Raw genomic sequence first — 21,748 nt, forward strand, 5'->3', positions numbered from 1 at the left:
TCTCCAAATATTGGGCACTAGGGCTATGCTGGGCATTTAGGCTCCCCTGATAGTCACTGGAGAGAGAGCAGCAACTTCGCTGGTGGGCTCAGCCCACCTTGTACAGACTTCTCACAGAGAAGAGCATGAACTGCCTTTTGTGATTCACCGCTGCTCTTGTTTAGGAAAACATTATCTGAGACATAGCTAAGATAAGGTGAAAAGCATCTCCGTCTCCTCTCCCAACTTTGTCTTGTCCATCTAGTATGTCTGTCGGGGCAAGGACTGTCTCTGAGTACACATGTGTCCAATGAGAACCACAGAGGAGACTCCTTTTACCGCCATGGAAAGAATCATGCTGTGCAAACCTTAAATGGAGTCACTTTCAGTGTTTGAGTCTTTCAGATCAGAGCTGAGGAAAGGGCTTTTTGTGATTGATAAATCTGAGTTGTTGCTTTTCCTCTTCACTTAATGTGTTTTGTTGTATGCGCTCTATAAATTTGGAGAGAGACAGTTGTGGCTATGGAACTCTCACAATGCAATCATTAAATGGTCTAATTGTAAAGTATATTATATTCACCATTGCACTCATCAGCTATTCTATTGCACTTCATAGAGGAAGGCAGTAATTATGAAAAGCTGACACAAACTTTCACTCTTCAGGTGAATGCAGCCAAATCCAAATTTGATGAACTGATCCCACATGCCAGTAAACCCTCATGGTGGCATTTGGATTAGAGATTGAAGAAGTCAGAGGCAGGGACAGTAATGTACAAGACGCAGATCACAAGGTATTTGTAGCACAGAGGAAGCCAGGACAATTTCAACTTAGATACCATCGTGGCCCTCTAAATCTCTTCTATTGAGCGGTGCTGAGATCCTGGGGAAGAGATACTTATTCTTTGCAAGAAAGGTAGAATTTAAAGGGACAGGGTCACAAACATCCACAAATGAGATTCACAATTTGATGAACAGGTAAATACTCATTTCTTACTCTTCCTGAACTATCAAGGCTTCAGAGCCAGTCCAGAGAATACATTTCCCCACAGAACATAGCTGGTAATATCTAACTTCCCAGATTTAGCAGAGACAATTCTAGACAACACAAACTCACCCAGTCTGGTTCTGCTGCTGATGCTGCGAGAACCAAGGATTTTCAAGGCATGCTGCCCTGGAACCAGGAGGTCCTGGATGCCTGGCAAGTCTAGGACAGAGCCTTCCAGCAGGTTCAGTTCACAGTCAGTTATAATCCTGAGAAGGAAGGGCTGGGATGGCAGAGAGGGTGAGAGGGATGTGGAGATCAGGCAGTGTTACTCTCTTCAAGTGGTTCCTCCACCTTTCCCCGTCCAGATATGTGTCCATAGTTTGCAATGCTGAGGAGGCCAAGGCAGCTAGCTGGCTACAGCACAAAGAATTCAGGGACCTTCCTGATGAGATTTGTGCCCTAGCCCAGTTTGTCTCCAGGAGGTGATTTTATTTCTGTTGCTGCAGTGGGCCTGAGCTCTGCATCGTGAGCAAGCGATTCACCCTCTGTAGTCCTGGCTGGAGTTGAAATAGGCCTATGCTAGATATCCTGAGGCTTTTGTCAGGACTGGGGGCTGATGCTGTCTAAAAAATGAGGAAGGAATGAAGTGTCCTCTCTATTATGACACAAAACCCTCATCACCCGAGCCATTTTCCAGCATATTAATATTCATTTTGAACTAATGCAGGATGAATACATTTAAATGTTTGGCCAGAGCACATTTGTCATTTTTATGTCATACTCACAGAATACATCAGTGTGATATATTGTGTATTTTACCATAATAGTAGACAATGCAGCTCAGTATTTCATTTGGACAAGTAGCAAGTATGAAGCAAAGAGACAGCCATTGCTGGACAAGGGGTAAGCTCGGGAAAACAGAAATAAATTTAAACATGTTAATCTGGAGTGAAAAGTCATTTCTCCAATAAATTAAAAGCAGCAGTCTTCACCTCTTGTTGAGATTGCCTTGTTAGGCCACTTTTGAAAGGCTTGGCCAGAAGGTTCTTCTGGATGTGGCTTCAAATGTAGTGAGTTTGGCCGTCTCAGCCTTGCAGATGCAACATCCTTTCCAAAAGCCAGTACCTGAGAATGACGGTGCTTGGGGGAGACTCAGGGCTGGAAGATCAGAGGTGTTGCAAGGCGGGTTCAGTACCTACAGCCAGACATGTGATGGGAAGTTGCTTTGTGATAGTTTTCAGACTACCGCCGATGTCGGCTCAGCAGAGGAGCTGTGGTTGGATGAGGTGTATTTGTACCATGAGACATAGTGTTGGGGGGTGGTATTTTAAATCCAGGCAGAAGAGCACTGGCAAAGCTGAGCAGAGCCACTGAAGTGGGCCAGACTGAAACAGGAGGGGTGAACTATGTCAGGATGGAGAGGTCCTTGGTGACTTGGTTGGTGTCTTAGGCTGGAAATGACCTGTGGTAAAGGTGAAGTGGCTCTGGGTGTGGGGAGGGAGGGAAGCAGGGAAGTGCTTCTAAGAAGGGGTCCCAAAAGAGGCCAATGAAGTCCACACAGTTAGTGAATGGACTTTTCCCTGTTGCTCATTTTGTTCCCATGTTCTGCCCTGGGCACTGTTGTTTAGTAATTTAGACCAAAGGGATCTGAAGAGTTGCTGTAAAGGGTAGTTCAAAAATCAATGGATGTTAGAAAGGGTCAAATGATGCCATAAAGAGATTAACAGCAGCATGGAGAGATAATATTCCCCTGACTGCAGAGCTGGCCCTCAGAGCTTTATGAAGGGGAAAGAAAGAGCAGAAGGCAGCTCAACACCTCTTTCCCCACTTGACTTCTCCCCTTCTTGAAAGCTCAATGCTGGCTGAAGAAAAAGAGGGCAGGACGGATGGGGGCAGTGACAGGGGAATGGCTGGAGGAACAGGAATGAGAGGAGACAGGCAGGTGGGGCACGCCACTGCCTGATGAATTCTTCCTCTAATCCAGATGAACTGCAGCTCCTTCAACAGTCCCTGCTAAATCACCCAGGAGGAAACAACTTACTCAGCAATCAGCCATAGGTTTATAGCGTGAAGGTCAGATTTTATGAGGGTCCCCTGGAAGTGTGGGCTACATGGCCATGTGTCACTCTCCCGGCATTGGATGCAAAACACAGGGCAGCCAGTATGCTAGGCAATGCGTGGCTGCAGCAGGAGCTGCCTTTCCACCCACCCACCTTCTCCTCAAACCCATCTGTACAGCCTCCTCACTGAGCTAGGGAATAAAATCAGGAGCACAGCCCAAGGGACCTGAGGGCTGAGGAATGATGATATTTGGTGATCAGCTGAATGTCTTTGTCAGGAGCAGGAAAACTGCTCTCCCGGGATTTGCTTTGTGCCTCTTTTTCTACTGTTCTTTGGCTCCACAGCATGTTCTTGGCATTGACAATAGCCCCATGTAGGAAAACATTCAATTAAATAGCTCCATCTTCTCCTGCCTCTCTGCCAGGGCTCTGCTACCTCTGTGGGGACAGGCAGAACGAAGCACCGGCTTTTGTTATTTAGTAAGTGCTCTCGATGCACACAGACCTGCATAGGATGTGTGGAGGGGCCATTTAGGCCCTGCTTCAGGCTTGTAGTTGGTTGGGCCCTTTGAAGACACCTGAAGGAAACGAAGAGGCTAAAACCCCCTGAGTTCAGCAAGGATTGCCTGGGAAATCTCATCCTGACCGTTTGTGGCAGCTCTTCCCCATGGAGAGCTAGTGGGGTGAAGTGGAAGCCATTAGGTAGAGGTGGCTTCCCCATATGGCACAGCTGGTGCCCAGGGACCCCAGGCAGGACCCAAAGCGACTTGCACACAGGGACCTTGCTTTGGAGCATGTGCAGTCCTGATGGGCAGACCTCCTTGCAGTGATAACAGTTTATGGCAGGATAAAGCCAAGTCAAATCAAGAGAATTTGGTTTCCTGTGTCTCCTGGAATCACATTGTAGATCTTTGTGTTGCAGGAAGTTAAAAATCACACCCAGTGGTACGGGCTACTTTCTGGATGAAAGGCCCTTTTTCATGGATGCTGCAGACGTGGGAAAGAGCTCACCATGACCAAACAGGGAGGCCTGGCTGGAGCCCTTGGGGCTAGGAGCTGTGAGCGGGCTCATTTGGGCAGGGAGAACATAAGGAAAGTGGGGCTGGGTTTGGTGTTGCAATTCAGTGAATTAGTGTGTCTGGAAGAGATGTGTTGAAGGGCCGGAGGGTTGATATACTATATTAAGGAGCCAAAAAGGAATAGAGGTGGCTAACCCTTGAGAAAGGATGACCTTGATTCACTGCCCTTTAAAGCCATGAAGGCATCTGCTTGCTTGAAGAGACAGCTGCCATTTTACATGGGAGCATTGGTATCAACATGTGGTAAGAAGACTACACGTGCTGAGCTTTTTCTGCTGTCATGTTTGGGTGGCTTTCAGCCAGCATCAGCTCACAGCCCACTTTCCCCCAGGAGAAACCTGCTGTGACTCTCTTGCCCTCATCCCAAGGGGCACTTTTGCTGCTTGCCTCCCTGCCTAACGCAGCTGAGTCTCTGGTGGCCATCAGGATGTCCAGCCACCCCAGGGAGTGCTGTATTTGCTGGGGACTAGAGTCTCATCCTAGGGAGGCAGTGAGTGGGCAGGGAATCAGGAATTGCTGCTGAGCACCAGGGCAAAGCAGTCTGTGTCCTGGGCTGGGAAGTGGCTGGCCTTCCAGACCCTGGCATGGACCCGCAGTTTGACCTTGGGTTCTCTTTCATCTCCTTCTCTGCAAGGAAAGTGGCATTTTATCGACAGACTTTCTTGTGAGTGTGCTGGCTTTGCTTTTTGCCATATTGTCCCTTCCCTCTTGCGCTGCTATTCCTTGTTGCCATTGCGCTGTTTTATCTGGCCTCCTGCCTGTGCATTTCTCTTACTCCTCTAGTTTTGTTCAGTGCTGTTTCTTCTCCCCTTCTTATTTCTCTCCCTTCCCCTCTTCCCAGCCAGGCTGGTCCCAGCTGTGCTCGCCTCGCAGCTAGCGTTGCTGTGGCTAGCTCCCAGCCTGGCCCTCTTTAAGACTTTGTTTTCTTGTCTCACACCCAGGTGACGGCAGATGAGACACTAGGGTGCTGGTACTGGATTTCTGTGCTAGCTTCCATCAGTGCTTCCTGCAGAGCCTGGGTGATTATTATCTCTGTAAACGACTGAAAGAAGTATAGTGATAAAAGGATTAAGCCAGACATATTTTATTTTATTTATTTATATCTTGCTGCTCCTCCTCCCATCCCCCTTGACAAGTCATGGAGCATATTGCACTGCAGCTGCTGCTGCTGTTCCAGGGAAGAGCAGCGCCGTGGGGACCCAGGGGAAGGGTGCAGAGCTGGCCGGGCGCTGGCAGAGAGCACAGACAGGTGCCCGGGCAGAGGTGCTTGGGAGCTGGCAGACAGGCAGTGCAAGGGGCTAAAGCAGGAGAATGACAGATCTATTTCGATCGGAAGTTTATTTCAGGTATCTGTGTGTCTGTTGAATAACCTGCAACCCACAGAAATACAGCTCCCTTATAGACAATCTAATCTTGCCCCAAAACTTGCAGAGCTCGGCATCTGTGGTCTCCCTGATTTCCCTCATACAGGCTCCCACTGTGGGGAGCCAGTGAGACTTTCAGCCCTTCTGCTGGGATTAGAGTTGGATGGGGTTTAAACCAAGACAGAAGCTCAGAGTACAAGGCAACTCACCCTGAATATTTGGGGTTTGATATTGCACCCCCCATCCCAACTCCATGCCAAGGAGGGAACTCTGCATGATTGCAAACTTACTGGATTGAGCCCTAGAGGAAGAAAGCTGTAGATAAAATATTCCTAGTGTGGGACTCCTTTCTAAAGTTCAGTACCAAGGATGTGGCTGTTCTAGTAAGTATTATAAGCCATTATAAGTCCATTCTCTGGCCCTGAAGGGGAATGATGTGGTATGGTTTGTGCTGATACAGCTAAACTTTGGCCTTTCCCATGCAATTCACTGGGATAACCCCTGGCTCATGCCATCCCCTGAATTGTGTGCAGGATCGCCTGGGAGAGTGCTGGCTAGCATGGGCTGGGGAGCGTGTGAACAGTTAAACATCCTGGATGACCATGGCACAGTGTCTTAAGCCTGTGCCCTGGCCCTGTTTTAGTTACCAATATAGATCTCTCCTGAGACGCTTTAGCAGAGTAAGAGCAAGTGCGCGGGAGTTTCAGACGCCCACCAGTCGGAGCTTGGCACACGGGATTTCTCTGGAGTGTTGCTTGCTGCCAGGACAGGGTCATCATGGTGGGGAGCAGGGACAAGAGTCATATTGGGAGGAAGTGGGGGAATTTGGGGTGGAGAGGGAAGAGTGATTTGTGGCAGGCTGGGAGACCTCAGCAAGCAAGAGCAGATGCAGGAGAAGCCTCTTAGTCTTTTCGCTGTAGTGTCTGCGCTGGAATGATTGCACCGCCGCTGCCTGTATCAACGGGAAAGAACTTGGCACCCTCCATGTCTCTGAGAGCGGCGTGGAAACAAATCAGCTGCTATATTTGTATGACTAAAGAGACCCGGGAGCACAATCATTAAGGAAGTGAAACAAAATGATGGTAGCATTTGGGCCAATACCTTCAGCAGTCGCAGGGATATCAGAGATTTTCAGGCAAGTAAAGGAGCAATTAAAACCATCTAAAACAATGACACATTCCCCTGGCCCTTGGGAGCATGAACTAGCCTAAAGGGGTAACAGCTCTGCAGTGATATACCCTTAGGAAATCCCATCCCTGAAGTGGCATTGCAGATATTTGTCTCATAGGTGTATGCTGGCAGCAGCACCCCTTTGTTTATTTCTTCCAGTTGTTCTGTTTCGTACTGTGGCAGCAAAGCAGCTGATGTTTGCTGAGCTGTTCGTGCTTTTGGACCTCAGCCTCCATCACTACACCTAGAGTTAAAGGTCTTCTCTTTGGGTTTATGGTCAGCAGTGGAGCACGTGTGTGTGACACGAACTGCCAACATCTCCTCTGTTTAGGACAGGGATATGGTTTCCCCTGCTATCACCCCCTCCACTAGGCAGCCCAGGGGCTCAAGACCTGGACGTGTGGTGTCTCCACAGCCTGCTGCAGTCAGACCTGTTACTAATGGGTCTAAGCAGTAGCAACATTTTTGTATTTTCAAGCAAGGCTATTATTTGGAAGATAAAGCTACATCAGAAGGGAGTTCATGGAGTCCCCTCCATCCCTGGATGATACAAGGAGGATGAGAATGCAAGTTGTCACTGCAAGGACACTGAAAGGATGGCCATATTCTCCTGGCCTGACACAGCTCCTCCTAAAGTCAGCGTGATGCCCAGGCAGGTCCTTGCCGTAGCGGCTTCTCCCCACGCATCCCTTTTGCTTGTTTCTTTTCCTCACCTTTATCTTCTCCACCTGCTCTACTGTACCTTCCACCTGTGCCCACAATGAGCAGATCAATCCAGCGTGGTCCAGTTTAATATTCCACAAATCCTCCCAGGCTGATAAATGAGAACAAGAGAGGGAAGGAGGGGGTGGGGAGCCTGGTGTATGGGGGGGATATAAAGCCCTGAGCCTGCATTCAGAGCGGCAGAGATAACAATAAGCGAGAATAATAGTCTAACAAGTCGGAAATGTCACACGCGATCTGGTGCCATTAACACAACATGGATCTGAAATATCACGTAATTAGTTTTGTGCCTGTTGTTCTGATTTGGAGAGAAGAAATATTAAAGGGAAGAGAGTTTGGGGGGGGCAGAGAGGGGAGTGCCAACAAAGTGAACTTGTAAAAGGGCAAAGCCTACAGCATCTAATGTTTTTGGAATAGTATAATAAAGCTCTATCTCTTTACCATGTTTGAGGCAGGGATTTTTATCTGGCAGTGTGGGATAAAAAGAAATGAGAACTTGAAAAGCATAGATAAAATTGTGATTGATCTCTCTAGGACTGCCTTGCCTCCTTTCAGGGAAGCTTGTGGGCCTCACGAATTGCTCCATCCCTGAGACACATGATCCCCAACCCTTCCCATGCCGCCTTACTAGAAGATGAAAAAACCCAATGTTTTCAAGGCTTCTTTCCCCATCTCTCTATTTCCCAGTGCACAAAACACGTGTTTGAAGGCTGTGAGATCACTCAAAAGCTGTTTGTCCCCTGAGAGCATGCCTAATGCATGTGTATTTTGGAAACCCCCTAGAGCTGCCCACCAGCATGTGTCCCCATGCCTACAAATATGCTGCTCCGAACATTTGGCCCTGCAGGCTTGTGCACATGGCCAACCGCTGAGTGCAAAGGTCCTGCCTCTGTCTACAGAGCCAGTTTGCTGCCGGTGGTATTTGTGACTCTGAGAGATACAGGCCCTATCAGAAGACACAGATAAGCCCAGATCTCTGTCGTGCAGACACTGCATGGGGACAATCGTATAGGAATGGGAACAGGACTTCTTTTCTCAAAGCTGTTAGCAAAAGAGAAAAGTGCAATTATGCGGGACAAACATTGTCAGTCCTTTCCTACATTGCAGCCTGTTAGCGTGCGATTCCTTGGGGTATATGCAAAACCCTTGTGAGACTCTGGTAGTTGTGTCTGTATATCTGACGGGCTGGGTTTAGGAGCAGCTTTAAATTTATGAGAGCAAGATACACTTGCTGGCTACGCCAGCCCAGCAGCCTCACGGCGTTCATCCACTCCTTCTGAGTCTTCCTCTTCTGTCAGGAGCTGCCTCTCTCTGCAAGGCCCAGATGTGCATCTCAAACACTTGTTTGAGTCTGGAACATTTGAAACTAGAGGTACTGGACACTTCCCAACCCTGCAATCCTGAAACAGCTTGGTGTTTTCATGGTCCTTTCTCTAGACAGCTTCTTATGGAGCAGTAGATGTACAGATGAGTAGTGAGCAGATGAGTAGTGTGCTCCCCACTGAAAGAAGGATTTCTTTGGGATGCTTCATGTTGTGTTCCCCTTTCCACTTGCTTTTTCTTTTTTCATTTTTTTTTCTCCTTGTAAAAAGCCATTTAACTCTGGTGCTTTTATTGAATCAAGTGTGGATTTCTTCATCTCCTAAGCCCCTCCTCCATCCCATGGCTGTTAAGTGGCCTACAGGAGACTGACGGAGGACTCAGTCCTGCTTGTCTTTGCTGGCACTAATCACTCATTGATACTTTTCCAGGCAATGCTGGGGAGAGGCCAAGGACCGTATGGCAAACAGACACTAGAGCTGGATTTGCCAGGTTGTTGAGGAGCTGTTGGTCAGAGGGGAGGTGGGAAGGACATTCATTCCCGCCACTTGTGCCGTCCCTGGGGGCTTGGAGCTGGCTTTGCACCCACCCACCCCCAGGGTGCCCTTTCCCTTGCTTCTCTCACTCCTGGGGCATGGAGAGTGCAGGAGATGTGCTAACCATAGATTTGAATTTTAATGAGTAATGAGGCTTTGTGTCTTTTTTTAATGTGCCAATTGCTAATTACTTTTAAACATATTCTGGGCAAGAGGTACTTTAAAACAAAAGCTACATTCCTCTGCCAAATGCATGGATTGTTCTGTCCAACTTCTGTCACTGGAGGATCCCTGTAGGATTGTGATTCAATTCAGTCCCTGGGGGATTCATCTCTTTGCCCACTAACAGCCGGTCCTGACACAGGGTGTGATAGGCACGTTGCTCTATCGCTCACTGCTCTGGCCAGTCATGACAAGAGGTTGCTGTCACTGTAATGCTGTCATTTCAAGGGCCAAAGGCTTCACACATGAAATCAAGGATATACAGGATGGCTGAAATGCAGCTGCCTCTGGGGTGGAGCACAGCAGCTGTTTAACTGAAATCTGCACAGTGAATTTGCATGGGAGATGGAAGTATTCCTGCATTCTGTTAACACCGAACAGAAGTGATAAATATTAGGACTGGGAAAGAAGTGAGTTTTCCTTTTGACAAGAAAGTCTGCGACATCAGTTTTTCCTTCCACTCTGAAATAAATGTTAAAAATTCTGATGAAGCATGTTCTTCCAAAATTAAACATTTCCTTTCTATTTCATCCTTTGCGGCTTGTCAGGATTTTTAAAAGATAAAAACAATGTTTTTGTTTGGAAAACTAATTTTGAGCAAGATATTTTAGAGTTATCAAAATGCTTTGTTTCATTTTCAAAAACCGAATGACTATTGAACAATCTACATGACATTAGTATTTTTGGAAATGTGTTGATTTAAATGAAAATTGATTTTTTAGTGGAAAGCGATGCTTTGATGAAAAATTTCTGATCTGGTTTAGCAAGATAGGTAAGGTCTGTATTATATATTGGCCTCTATCCAAAGAGAGACATCTGCTACTGCAAAAAGTGTAGGGAAGCTTGCATGAACAATGCTATCAAAAAAGCCTTAAACATATAACTCCTGTGTCATATGTCAATATAAAGAATTAATTTCTTCTAGCAACTTGCAAGGAACTTGGTCAGAATGAAGCAAACCGACTTATTCCTAAAGCTTTTTCCTCTGTCTTCTATGTTGCTGGTTGTAATCCTGCCACCTCCACCTGGATACCTGCCCACCATTTCAAGAGACAGTGCATGCATGGTCACAGGCTGTACCACATCAACTGCAGCTTCTGGAGCTGTTTGACTTCTGGAGTTTCTGGGTCTCCAGCCATGGCAATAGGCTGCAAGATAAGCTTGACTGAGTGCTCCCATCTGTTTTAGTCTGCTTGAGTTCTCACCAGGTCAGCTGAGTCTTGACTTGTGTTGAAGGTTCAGACAGACCTCTAACACCAGGAAAGCCCAGGAAACCAAGCAAACCCCACCAATCCTGTGAATTTGAGTTCCAAGACTGAGACCAAGCCCTGCCCCAGCCATGTATTAGAGACTTGGAAGTGAAGGCACCTGGGATTACAGATGCCTCATGCAGCTGAGCCAGGGCAGTATCAAAGATAGGGTAGGAGGTAGCACATCTCCAATCCCCTTTACTGAGCCCTGGCATAAGTGCAAGCAGTTGGTACTAATGAGGGAGAAGTAGTGAGGAAACCTGATGCCAGGTGAGTGTTGCAGCACTTGGAATCGGGTAATGAGAGATGATAAATCTAGCCCACCTGAAGAGTGGAGGTGGTGTTAGGGTAAGGTGGCCAGTGTGCTGGATGAAAGAGTGCAAGCAAGGAGAAATTTGGGGGCAGTTCTTGTATGTAATTTCAGCTTCAGGCAAGAGAAGCCTCTGCAGGAGTGTGTGAAGAACTGAATGATCGGTCAGTGAAGGGTGAGTGATTTAGAGGGGAAAAACTCAGAAATGGGAGGTACTCTTTGCTGGATATGCTTTGGTGGTGCATGTGACTGGAGATGAAGATAGCTCTTCTTGCCCTCGTTCCTTCCCTCTCCCTCAAATACGAATCTGGGTTGCTATAGTAGACTCAGCCCTGTGAGCAGGGACATGGGTGGGCTGGTGGGTGTAGGAATAGTGGCTGGTGGCAAGTCCAGGACCGGAGGGTATGTGATTCCCTGAACTCATAAAATCATGACTTGGCAAAACTGTTAGCTGCGGAGCTGCTCATGCTCTTAGCCTGTATTTCTTCTAAGCCAATTAGGCTGAGTTTCTAGCGAGGGCAATAATGGTTGGACGTACTCTTTTGAACCAATAATATGGGTAGCTGGAGTAGACGAGTGGCCTGCTAATGAGGGAACGGCTGCCTGCTAGTGATGCATAGCTAATGACCCCTATCTTCAGCAGTCCACAGCCAGGCGGAACAAAAAATCTATTTCCACCAAGTGCTTCATTACCATCCAGCTACACTTGAATAAACAGTTCAGTTTGGTGGAGAGGGGAGGGCAGTGTGGCTGGGATGTGGCTGTTTGAGGGAGAGGTAGCTACGTGCTTTCCCTGTGTCACCCTGGACTAGCCCCTCTGGACTGGGCTCTCAGGCTGGGGATGTGCTCTTGGCCTTGCTGCATCTCTGCCCTGGGAGGAGGAAAGTGCCTGGGAGGAGTGTGCAACCTCCAGAGCTGGGATGGCCTGGTGTAGCTCTGGGGGAGGCCAGTGGTGGCGCTGGCATATGTAGCAATAGAGGCACCGGGCTCTGAACGCCTGTATGCTTACACTTAGGTCAGAAGCTGATGTTGGGGCCTTTGTAAAAGGGTTAGGCTTGATCTGTGGTGCTCTGTTTCTTGATTGGGGGGGGAAGGAAAGGTGGGCAGGGTAGAAAAATCTGCTGAAAAATGTCTTCTCATCAACAGACTAAACTCTTCTCACAAAGCTCCTGTGCCTCTCCCCTCCTACTTGAAATCATAAATGCATTTTTATGCGAGTTAGTGAAAAATTCAAGGTTTCTACAGCAAAGACCTCATCTTCCAACCAGCTCCTATGAGATCTGTGTGTGTCAGTTGATTTGGCCTCATGTACTGCTGTCATTGGTAAAATATATTGAGATGCCTATGAGATGCTAAAGAAGTATGAATGATTGCTGTTTGGCTAATTTATTACTATTTAATAGAGAACAAATACAGTTTAAAGGGATAATGGCAAATTAAAAATCCTATTAAGCAAATTTGCTTACCTAGTAATTAGTAGCAACTTGGGCTTAGATCCTACAGTCACTTAAATACATGCACAACTTTACTCAAGCATGCAGGCCCAGAGAAATCTTAAATCTCTGTTGGATCAAGAACATGGATATTAAATGTAAAATATTTAAAAAAGAATCAAATTAGTCTTTTGCTCTTGGCAGCACTAGTCTCCTCCTGAATTTCTGCCTTTGCTTGGAAAATGAAAATCGATAAGGTCAGTTTTACTTCTGTTTCTAGTCAGCGTCAATTCTGTGACCTTGCTGCAGTGCTGGTTCTGCAGGAGAGTGTTGTATTGATCCTCTTTCTGATCTGTGGCACTTGACATCACACGGAAACCTGTGCTAGCTTAAGAGGTGGTGTCTGTCTGTATGCTGGATCAGGTGGGCTGCACTTGCTCTTTCAACCCTGGGGGATCTGCAAGGTAAGATACTGTCCCACAAGTTAGATGAAAAGTAGGTTGGCTGGCTAGATTTGGAGAGCTGCCTGGCTGCTGTAGTCCAGGGCAGGTGATCTGTGCTGCCAAGAGCTGGCTAGCAAGGGGCACCACAAAACAAGATTCACTACTAAAAAGTTATTCTGGAAACTTGTTTTCTGGGGGCTGCTGGATGGACACGGTCAACCTTCTTTAGATGTTTCTAACTTACCCTCCACATCTGTGCAGCAACAACAGCTCTTGGACTGTTCTGCTCCATGTGGTGCCTGCATCCTGTTTGAATGAACAATCAGCTGATTCAAACAACCAGTTAAGTCTCCTCTTTCCTCCCCCAGACAACTCCAAGAATTAATAGGAATCAGTCTGTAGCTTTCTTCAGTTTCTAGTTTGTACTGTAAATCAAAGCACTAATCTTTCTGCAGGCTTGGGTCAGAGACTGGTATTTATTTATTTTGTTAGCTACAGCTTTTCATGCATTCCAGTTACAGGTAACGGGATCCCCTCTTACCATTACGGTTTGCAAATTCTGTTGTGGGGGGCTTGTTCTTGGCATGGGGTAAGTGTCATGGAGATGGCCCTGGTTGCAAGAACCTGGCACTGGTGAGGTGTCTTGCAATGGGGAGAAGTACCAGAAGTCACCCATGGTGCTTTTGCAGAAGTCTGTTGTCAGTGTGCAGTGGTGGGCAGGGCAAAACCAGAATAAAGCCTCAGTTCATCAGCTGAAATACTGCTGGGGTCAGTAACTGCTCAATGGAAAGCCCATGTGGAAGTGTTTTGAGGGATGTACACTGGTGGCGTTTTGCTGTGAGACTGGCTCAGGAAGGCCCTACATTGCTCCCTTGGTTACACTGACAGACAGACCCTGAGATGGTCTGGCTGAACAGGCAGCTCCAACCAACAGTGGCAGCACAGCAGAGACATGTAGGTGTGTAGGGAACCATGGTGTGAGGGGAAGAAGGAGCAGCCACAGGGGAACAGGGTGCAAAACAGTAGTGGTGGGGGAAACTCTAGGCATAGCTGATGGTGGTGTGCCGTGGGCGGCATCCTGGTGAGCTCTGGCCTCCTCTTCCCTAAAAATAAGCATAGTCTCAGCTCTAGTGCAAACTTAGCAGCCGTCCTTGTTATTTCCATCCCTTGGACAATGAAGTGGTGGTAGGAGCATGAAATAGCGAGTGAATAAACCCTTGCCCAAAAGAGACACTCAGTGCAGAGCTGGCTTCAGATCGTTGTCACGGGCCCTGTGGTTTCCTCCATGCAAGCCTCATGACTTGCAGGTCTTTCTGGATCTCCTAGTCCTCCCTCTCCTGGTCTCTCTGCCTCTGGCAACACAGCTGACAGGCTGCAGCAAAGGCTGCCCAGCCTGCTCAGTATGGGGGGAGGGTAGTCCCCTAAGACGGGTTGTTACCAGCTCTTCGTTAGCAGTTGGCCAGCTGAGGAAGGCCTGCGGGGAGGCTGGAGGCAATGCTGTCTCCAGGCACCTATTGGTTTGTGCCTGCTCTGGCCACATTTCAGATTGGAGATGTTAGTGTGTCCTGTGCATGTGCTTGTTAGAAATGACGTGCTATAATTCCTTTGGCAAAAAATATACTTGTGAATACATTCCCTGGGAAAAGCGGTGAGCTCTGATGGCTCTCAGAAATCCTTCCTCACTATTTGTACGATGACATCTATTTATGTGAAAGTGCAGCGTCTTTGAACACCCTAAATTCGAGCTGAATTTAGGTGAAGAGTTCTTTTCAGCTGAAAGATGAAATTTTAATAGTAAAACACTTTCAGATGTATGAAGCAGTTTTAAATGACTACTTTGACCAAATTTACCTGAAACTAATCCTTTCTCCTGGAAATGAAATGCTTTAGAGCAGCACTTGGATGCTTTGATACAGAAACAATATTTTTCAGTTTGGGCTAGCCTAAAGCACTTTTGGAAGGTGATTGGATTATTCAGCAGCCAAGGATTTGTACAGCAGTGCCTCTATGTTTCTTAGGTCTCCTGTCACTGTCTCCCAATTCAGTGGCTGTCGTCACCTGGTCAAGAAAAAGAAACAGTATGAAGTGACCTATTGCAGAGTGTGAATAACTAGTGAAAATGAGTGTTGGCCCCAGCTTCTGCAATTCAATCCTTATCAGACTGCAAGGATGCTGGTGGCCCCTCATGGCAGTGGTCCATCCGGCCGTACAGAACGGCCAACAGGGAAAGCAGTAAGTTACCTTAAATTGTGATGCACTGTGATCTAATGTGATAAAAATCAAACTTGGAGATATTCTGATGCAAAAGTAGCATCTTCCTATGAAAGGGGACTGCTCTTTCCATTTTTAGTCAATAGCAGCACTACTGTAAGCTTGGTGATTTGTGGAGCACTTTTATTGTGGTAGATCCACTGGGCAAATTCAAAAGAGACATCTTATCTTCTCTGCCACAGGCAGATAATAGCTTTGTTTTGCTGGGAAGCAAAGAGAACTGTCATGGGGAGAGCAGAAGTCGGTCGGTTTTGCAGCGTCCTCAGCTGGCTCACAGGGTGGGGGACCCTCCTGCATGGGGGCGGTGGTGCGGATGCATCACGCACTGCCCTTGTCATTCCCTTGTTTGCTGAGCCACGCTCGCTCATCTTCCTGAGCGCAGGATGTGGCTGGCTTTATTTGGAAGGTTACAAGCAACCCTGTCTGAGCTAATTGACCAAGACAAATTTTGTTTAAAAAACCTTGACATTAATAATGAGAACTAAGAGCAGGGAGGTAAAACACGTGCTCTCTAGACATGCATTAGCAGTACCCCCACCCTTCGTGGCTCCTGAGCTACTGTGGCAGGGAGCTAAGGTCAGTTAGTTTAAAATTGACTTCTAGTCCCCAAGGCAGCCTCTAAATAGAGTATTTGAGCTCTGACTACCACTAGTCTTTTTAGGCTGTATAAGAGTGGGAGTCAAGGAGAAGAGCAGCACAGCGGTTCAGGAGACCCTTAACTGCTGGTGACTGGCATCATGACCATGATCCTGGGTAGCAAGGTTTCCTTCATTGCAAACTTGCACACTGAATTGGAATATGGAGCCCTGGTTTGTACCAGGAGAGGGGATAGTCCTCTCCTCTGTGGGACAGTCTCCCCGTGCTGCTGGGCTGCCCTTTGCAGCCCTAATCTGTCAAGGTCTTGCTGTCCAGATAGGCTCCAACTGGGCATTGGTCTCACTCCTCTTGGCAACCAGGGCCACCAATGTACTGTGCCAAAGGCTCTGCTCTGTGCCTGTGGAGGGAATGAGTGATGTTGCCTTGGGTGTCAAATGCATCCTGAGGAGTCGCATTGCTCAGGATGAGAGACAGGCTCATCGCTCCCACCCCAAGGGGCAGAGAGCTTTTTCCATCTCTTAGGACAGCTGGGTCAAGCCCAGGAGGACGTTGGTTCCTTTGGGCCTTTGTACACACAAAGAGATGAAGTGTTTTTAAGGAGAAAAAGTCTTCAGGAGAAGAAAGCCCCAAGTAGCTTCTAAGTCTGGAAAGCAAGATAAGACTTCTGAAAAAATACTTGCTCCTTGGCAGTGTAGTGATGTGACTTAGTCTAAGCTGCAGTGGCGCCACCTTTACCATGTCAAAGCATGACTATATTAATGTATCTCTTTTCACCTTCCCTTGCTTGTCAGTGCTGAGTGAGCATCCAACAGGATCATGGCTGCTCTAGTGCAAGTTGCGTACATTTCTCCAAAGCATTGGAGGAAGTTGTTACCCCAGCTCCTTTGCTTCCAGGCCTGGATAGAAATTAGAGGTGAAAGATGCTCCTGAAAGCATCAGGGCAGCAGCTGAAGGAATATCTTCCTTTGGTTCTGGAAATAGGCAGAAGCTTGAGTCTTGCGGATGGCTTCTTTCTGAAGCTGCTCTGCTCTGTCTCAGGGCTCTGCGCTCCTGTGCCATGCTCAACTGAAGTGGTCCTTGCTGGCAATCCATCAGCCTGGATCTCCTCCGGAGCAGGAGGACTGCAGCTGTACCTCTCGGATCGATACCGCCCCGCCTTGCCATGGGATCAGTCACTCGTAGCCTGCTCGTTACTGCTGCTTAACCGTTTGCCTGCATCATCCCTTTAACAGCTCTCCCCGACTGCTGCCGAGTCACAACAGGAGTGTTTAGCAGGCCTATTTACATGCCGCATTTCACCAGTCCCTCCTTCCCTGCGCTCACAGCTTGCCATCTGCTCCGGAGCCTCGGAGGAGATGGGAGGTTGCGGAGTGGGGACCGCAGCATCGCGCTGGTGTGTTTTGTCTCTATGGTGACCGAGTGTCCTTCCTTGTGGCTGCCTGAGGGGGGACAGTCCTGGGTCTGCCTGTTTTTAGAGCATCTCTGCTAGAACCTTTGTTTTTTTTCCAAAGGATCCTGGCATTGTGCTTTGCTTTTATTCTGGCTTTGCTACTGATTTTAGCTGCAGCAATTTTAATCCACTGTGTATTTCGATCTTCTCCTGTTTGTGTTCACACTCTCAGAGGGGAGGGGAAGGCTTAGGATGTTCCTAGAGAGCAGCTTTAAAACACTGATTTATTATTTATAAATAGTGGGATGGATGAGGTCTGGGAATGGAGTTCCTGTGAGTCTATTAGCTGGGCAGGTTGTGCCCTGTGTCACTGCAAAGACACTTTCCTTTGTATCACAGTGAAGTCTTAGATTCGACTCCTGACCTTGGTCAGGAGCTGTTAATGATCTCTGAAGAAAAAAATACACTGACACATGCACATTGGGGGATTTTTGGTACATCTGCTGGTGTGCCATTGATTTACATGCACAAACTCAGAGTACAGTGGGGGGTTTTTAGTGGCTTTACTTACATTGAGGTCCAAGTTTCAACCTTGGCCTCTGATTTTCACAGGCAGAAGCAATTGTACCCTTGGGAGCAAGGATGCAGATGATGGCAAGAACTGACAACAGCACTGGAAATGAGGGGAGGGGGCAGACTGGCTGTACCCCCACCTGTCTTTCTCTCTGAGCCTTTTTGCTTGACTTTAAAACCATAGTTCTTTGTTTGACTAAGCAGTGCTGGGAGGGAAGTGACCCGGGTCTGTGGCTGGATCTGCATTGTATCTGTCCATGCTGGGCACCTTCCAGCTTAGCTGCTGAGAAACCCAGGCCAGCCTGGGATGCTGGAAGCTGGGCCTGTGAACGCCTGTCCCAGGCCCCATGGTTCTGGGGGTAGCTCTTGGAGATGTTGCTGCTTTACTGAACGTAAATGGAAAACAAGCACAGAATAGTCTCAGAGGAGCCCAGCCGGCAGAAGGGCTCAGCAGGGATGGAGTCATGTGCCTTGCTCTGCCTTCAGCAAGTGCTCTGCTGTGGTGGAGCTGCTCCCTGGTGCCAGCTGGCCGCTCCGGCCTGTGCACAGCTGGGAAGCGGGGTTGGGAACTGGTTGCTTGAAGCTGGTGGGGTTGGCAAGCCTTTCGCGGGGACACATGTTGCTGTTGCTCGGTGGGGCACTACCAAGGACCTCTCTTCCTCTTGCTGAGGTGACTCCTCTTCCTCCTCACACTCTTACAAGGCAGTGTCACAGATCCAGACAGTGCTGTGTCGTGCGGAAAACCAAGGCAGAGCAGCATCTGCATCTGATTCTTCACTACCTGTATTGTGGTATTGTTTGAGATGCTCAGTCACAGTGTGGGAACCCCCTGCTCTGACACTGCAAATGCAGAGAACTGAAATGCAGTTCTGCCCTCTAACTCTTGACACCGGTAATGAGGGTCGTGTTGATGGATATGCCATCCATGCTGCATAAAATCCATGTTTTTGTGAATCTAAAATAGTTCACTAAATTAAGTGAGCATCCTGTTTTTCTTCTGGTTAGGGAAAAGCTCATTTAAATATGTTGAGGGCAAGACTTTGTTCTTAGATATTAAGGGAGGAAATAACACAACTCTGCTGTAGAATGAATGGTATTAAAGATATATTTACTACAGTGTAAATGAAAGGAAGACTTGCTCCAGTAAGTTTATGGGTGAGGAATGTTTTCCAATCTTGTATCTAGAATCACTGTCTGATGAGGGACCTCGGTTTGTTTTCAGGGGTGGGAAAGAAATGGCTGCTTTAATTCCCTTATGACAGTGCAAGCAGCGTTTTAAGTATTGAGGTACACTGTCCACTTTGTTTAATGCTAGGATAGAAAGGGAGAGGAAAGGCCCTTTGCCTAGAGCTTGAGCTTATGGAGAATTGGAGAAAACTGAGCTAAATGTTTTCTCTTTTATCACAGTCTGTGGTCATGCAGCTGGCAGACTGATGGCTTGACTTCTGGAAAGGATCAGGAGAGGATATCCAAAGACTTTCCTTTTTGCCCCTTGTTGTGTGGGACAGTCCTTGCCATCAGTGCATCTGCCCTGCACTTCTGCATGTGCACCATAGACAAGAAGCGCTGAACCCAGTGAACTGAGGTTTCCATATCCGTGTCCTTCCACATGGAAGTGGATACAGTGTTCTGGGGAAAGCTGGGACTTGTCACATACTTGCCAGGGTACTGCCAGTGAGTGAGCTGTGCTGCTTGCCTAGTGCTGAATGCAGGCTTGCGCAGGCACGCAGTCGGCGTGCCCCCCCAGTTGCCTCTGCAGCCATCTCTTCAGATCCTGTGAAGTTGCTAATGCTCCCACCAAGAGGAAAGCTGCAGTACGGAGGTGCGATGTATTAGCTTACAGGATTACAGAGGAGGATTATGGAAGGTGGAAACTGAGTGCTGAAATCGTGGGAACACTTCAGTTGGCACTTGTGCTTCCTGACATGGCAGTTGCTGAACGATGAGGCATATTCGTAGGAGAGCAGGCACAACACTGTGCCCATGCTCATGAAACTACTTGTTTCTGGGAGCCCCGTCTCCAGTGTCTCAACTTATGAGAGAAAAACCTTGAAAATATGACTTTTCTTAGCTTCAGTACAACACACTCTTTAATTCATTTAAATGTAATTTTGGAAGAATTTGACACAATTCTGGGGATTGGGGTTGGCAGTACTGTGAACTGATTTAGAAACACCCTTTGCTCAATGAGTCTCCCTCCCTCTCTAACCTACTTCCTCCAGAGGCTGTGGTATACCATGTGCAGCATTGACACGTTGCTGGTTTTCCTCAGAGTAGGCGTCTTTCTAAGTCCCCAGGATATGTGTGTGTGTGCACATCTCAGAGAACATAGCATGGGCATAACTTTTTGCCCAACCAGAGTTGTTAGCCTCCCTTTTTGCCCAAGTTAAGAGATAGCCTCTGCTTCTAGACCTTCCCCCCCCCCCCCCCCCCGCCCATCTAACCTGGCCTCTTCTGAGACTTGTTTTCACCGCTCTGAAGGAGCACAGCTTTCCCAGTTCATCTGCGGCTCTCTTGCATCAGTTGCTAATGAAGCTGTGTATTTCAGGGTAAGATTTGTAGGCCTTCATTTCTCCTCTTGATTTCAACAGATGAACGTACAGTTTCACAAGAGTAACATTTGTGCTAGGTTCTCTCCATGTTCTTTTGTATACAAATGTAGCTCCAGGCACTTGGAGGACAAGGGCAGCCTGAAATGGCTTTGCAAACTGGTTTCTATACAGCAAAGTCTGCCCGCAACTCAAAGTTATTTGTCATGAGTGTTTCCTTCTAGAAATCTCTCTCTCTCCTCTAAGTTGGAATTATACAGCAGATAAATTTTCTTTTGTGTGGGAGAAGTTGGAGTTTCTCTGTAGGGTGAAGAAAAAATAAATTGTCTTGCATGTTGCACCTTTTCTTGGATTTTGTTTGCTTTGGAAAAGTTGTTAGGAAAATAAAGCTGTCCTCCTTGGCTGGTTGGATAGCATGAAGAAGAGAGGATTGGGGTGGGTGGAGACAAGGTCAGGCTAAGAAATTATCTTGCTTCCTGGGTGGCCAGCTGAGGCTTTCTGGGGACATACCAACCATCTGGCTGGTGGGAAATGGGTGAAGGAGGTAGGCATGCCAACTGACTCTAATAGGAGTGATGTACTCTTAAGGAAATCTTTAATTCTAAGTCAGCATTTTTCCTTAGGAAGCTGTTCCCTTTGATCACACTGACCTGACTGATGAGGCTAAAGACTAGAGAGGAGAAACAGATGCAAATCTTAAATCCCCCTGGCCTGTTTTATATTTATCTTTCCAGAACTGGAAACTGAATGACCAAATTTGTTCTTAGGCTTCTAAACTTCATTGTCCCAGGAACTGGGATTGTATGTTCTACCTGCAGGCTGAGTGCTCAGAAGTCTATAGGGCTGCACCAGTCTAGAAAACAGCCTCGAGAAATAGTGTTCATTCTCCAGTTGGAGACTGGGGAGATCTGTACAGTCCTCCTGGTGACACAGGGTGATACATGGTCTCTGAGGTCTGAGCAGCTGTCCAGTCCATCTCCCTCTCAACCCAACCTCAGCCCCCTCTGCTGCAGTAATCCAGATGCAATCGATCTGGCACTTTCAAATATTTATGAATCACCAATGGATTTTTTTTTGAAGTTGTAGCTTTCATGGAATTTGGTTTGATTAGCTGGAAAGTCAATATTTTCGCTGTGCTGTGTCTGAGCTACATTAATTCCAGCCCAGGCAGCAGCAATAACATCACTGCAGTGCTAATGGCTCTCTGCCCACAATGGTTGGCATTTGGGTAGTCTGGGATGGGCTTGGAGCATGTGGAGAAGCCTTGGAGAGAAGATGATAAAGCAGTACAGCTCATGGTGAAAGCTGGCAGAGGCAGGTAAAGAAAAGGCCTACAGCAGTGTTTGGGAATCTGCAAGATGAGGTGTTTAGGCTGCCTTTTTAAGTCATTTCTTCCAGCACATGCAAACAAGGTGGATTGCTCTTTACCAGAACTCTCATTAACTTGTCTTAAAAGAACAAGGCACCTTCAGAACAGTGAATCAGAGCCTCATG

This window comes from Apteryx mantelli, chromosome 15, assembly GCF_036417845.1.
Source record: "Apteryx mantelli isolate bAptMan1 chromosome 15, bAptMan1.hap1, whole genome shotgun sequence".
Taxonomy (NCBI): domain Eukaryota; kingdom Metazoa; phylum Chordata; class Aves; order Apterygiformes; family Apterygidae; genus Apteryx; species Apteryx mantelli.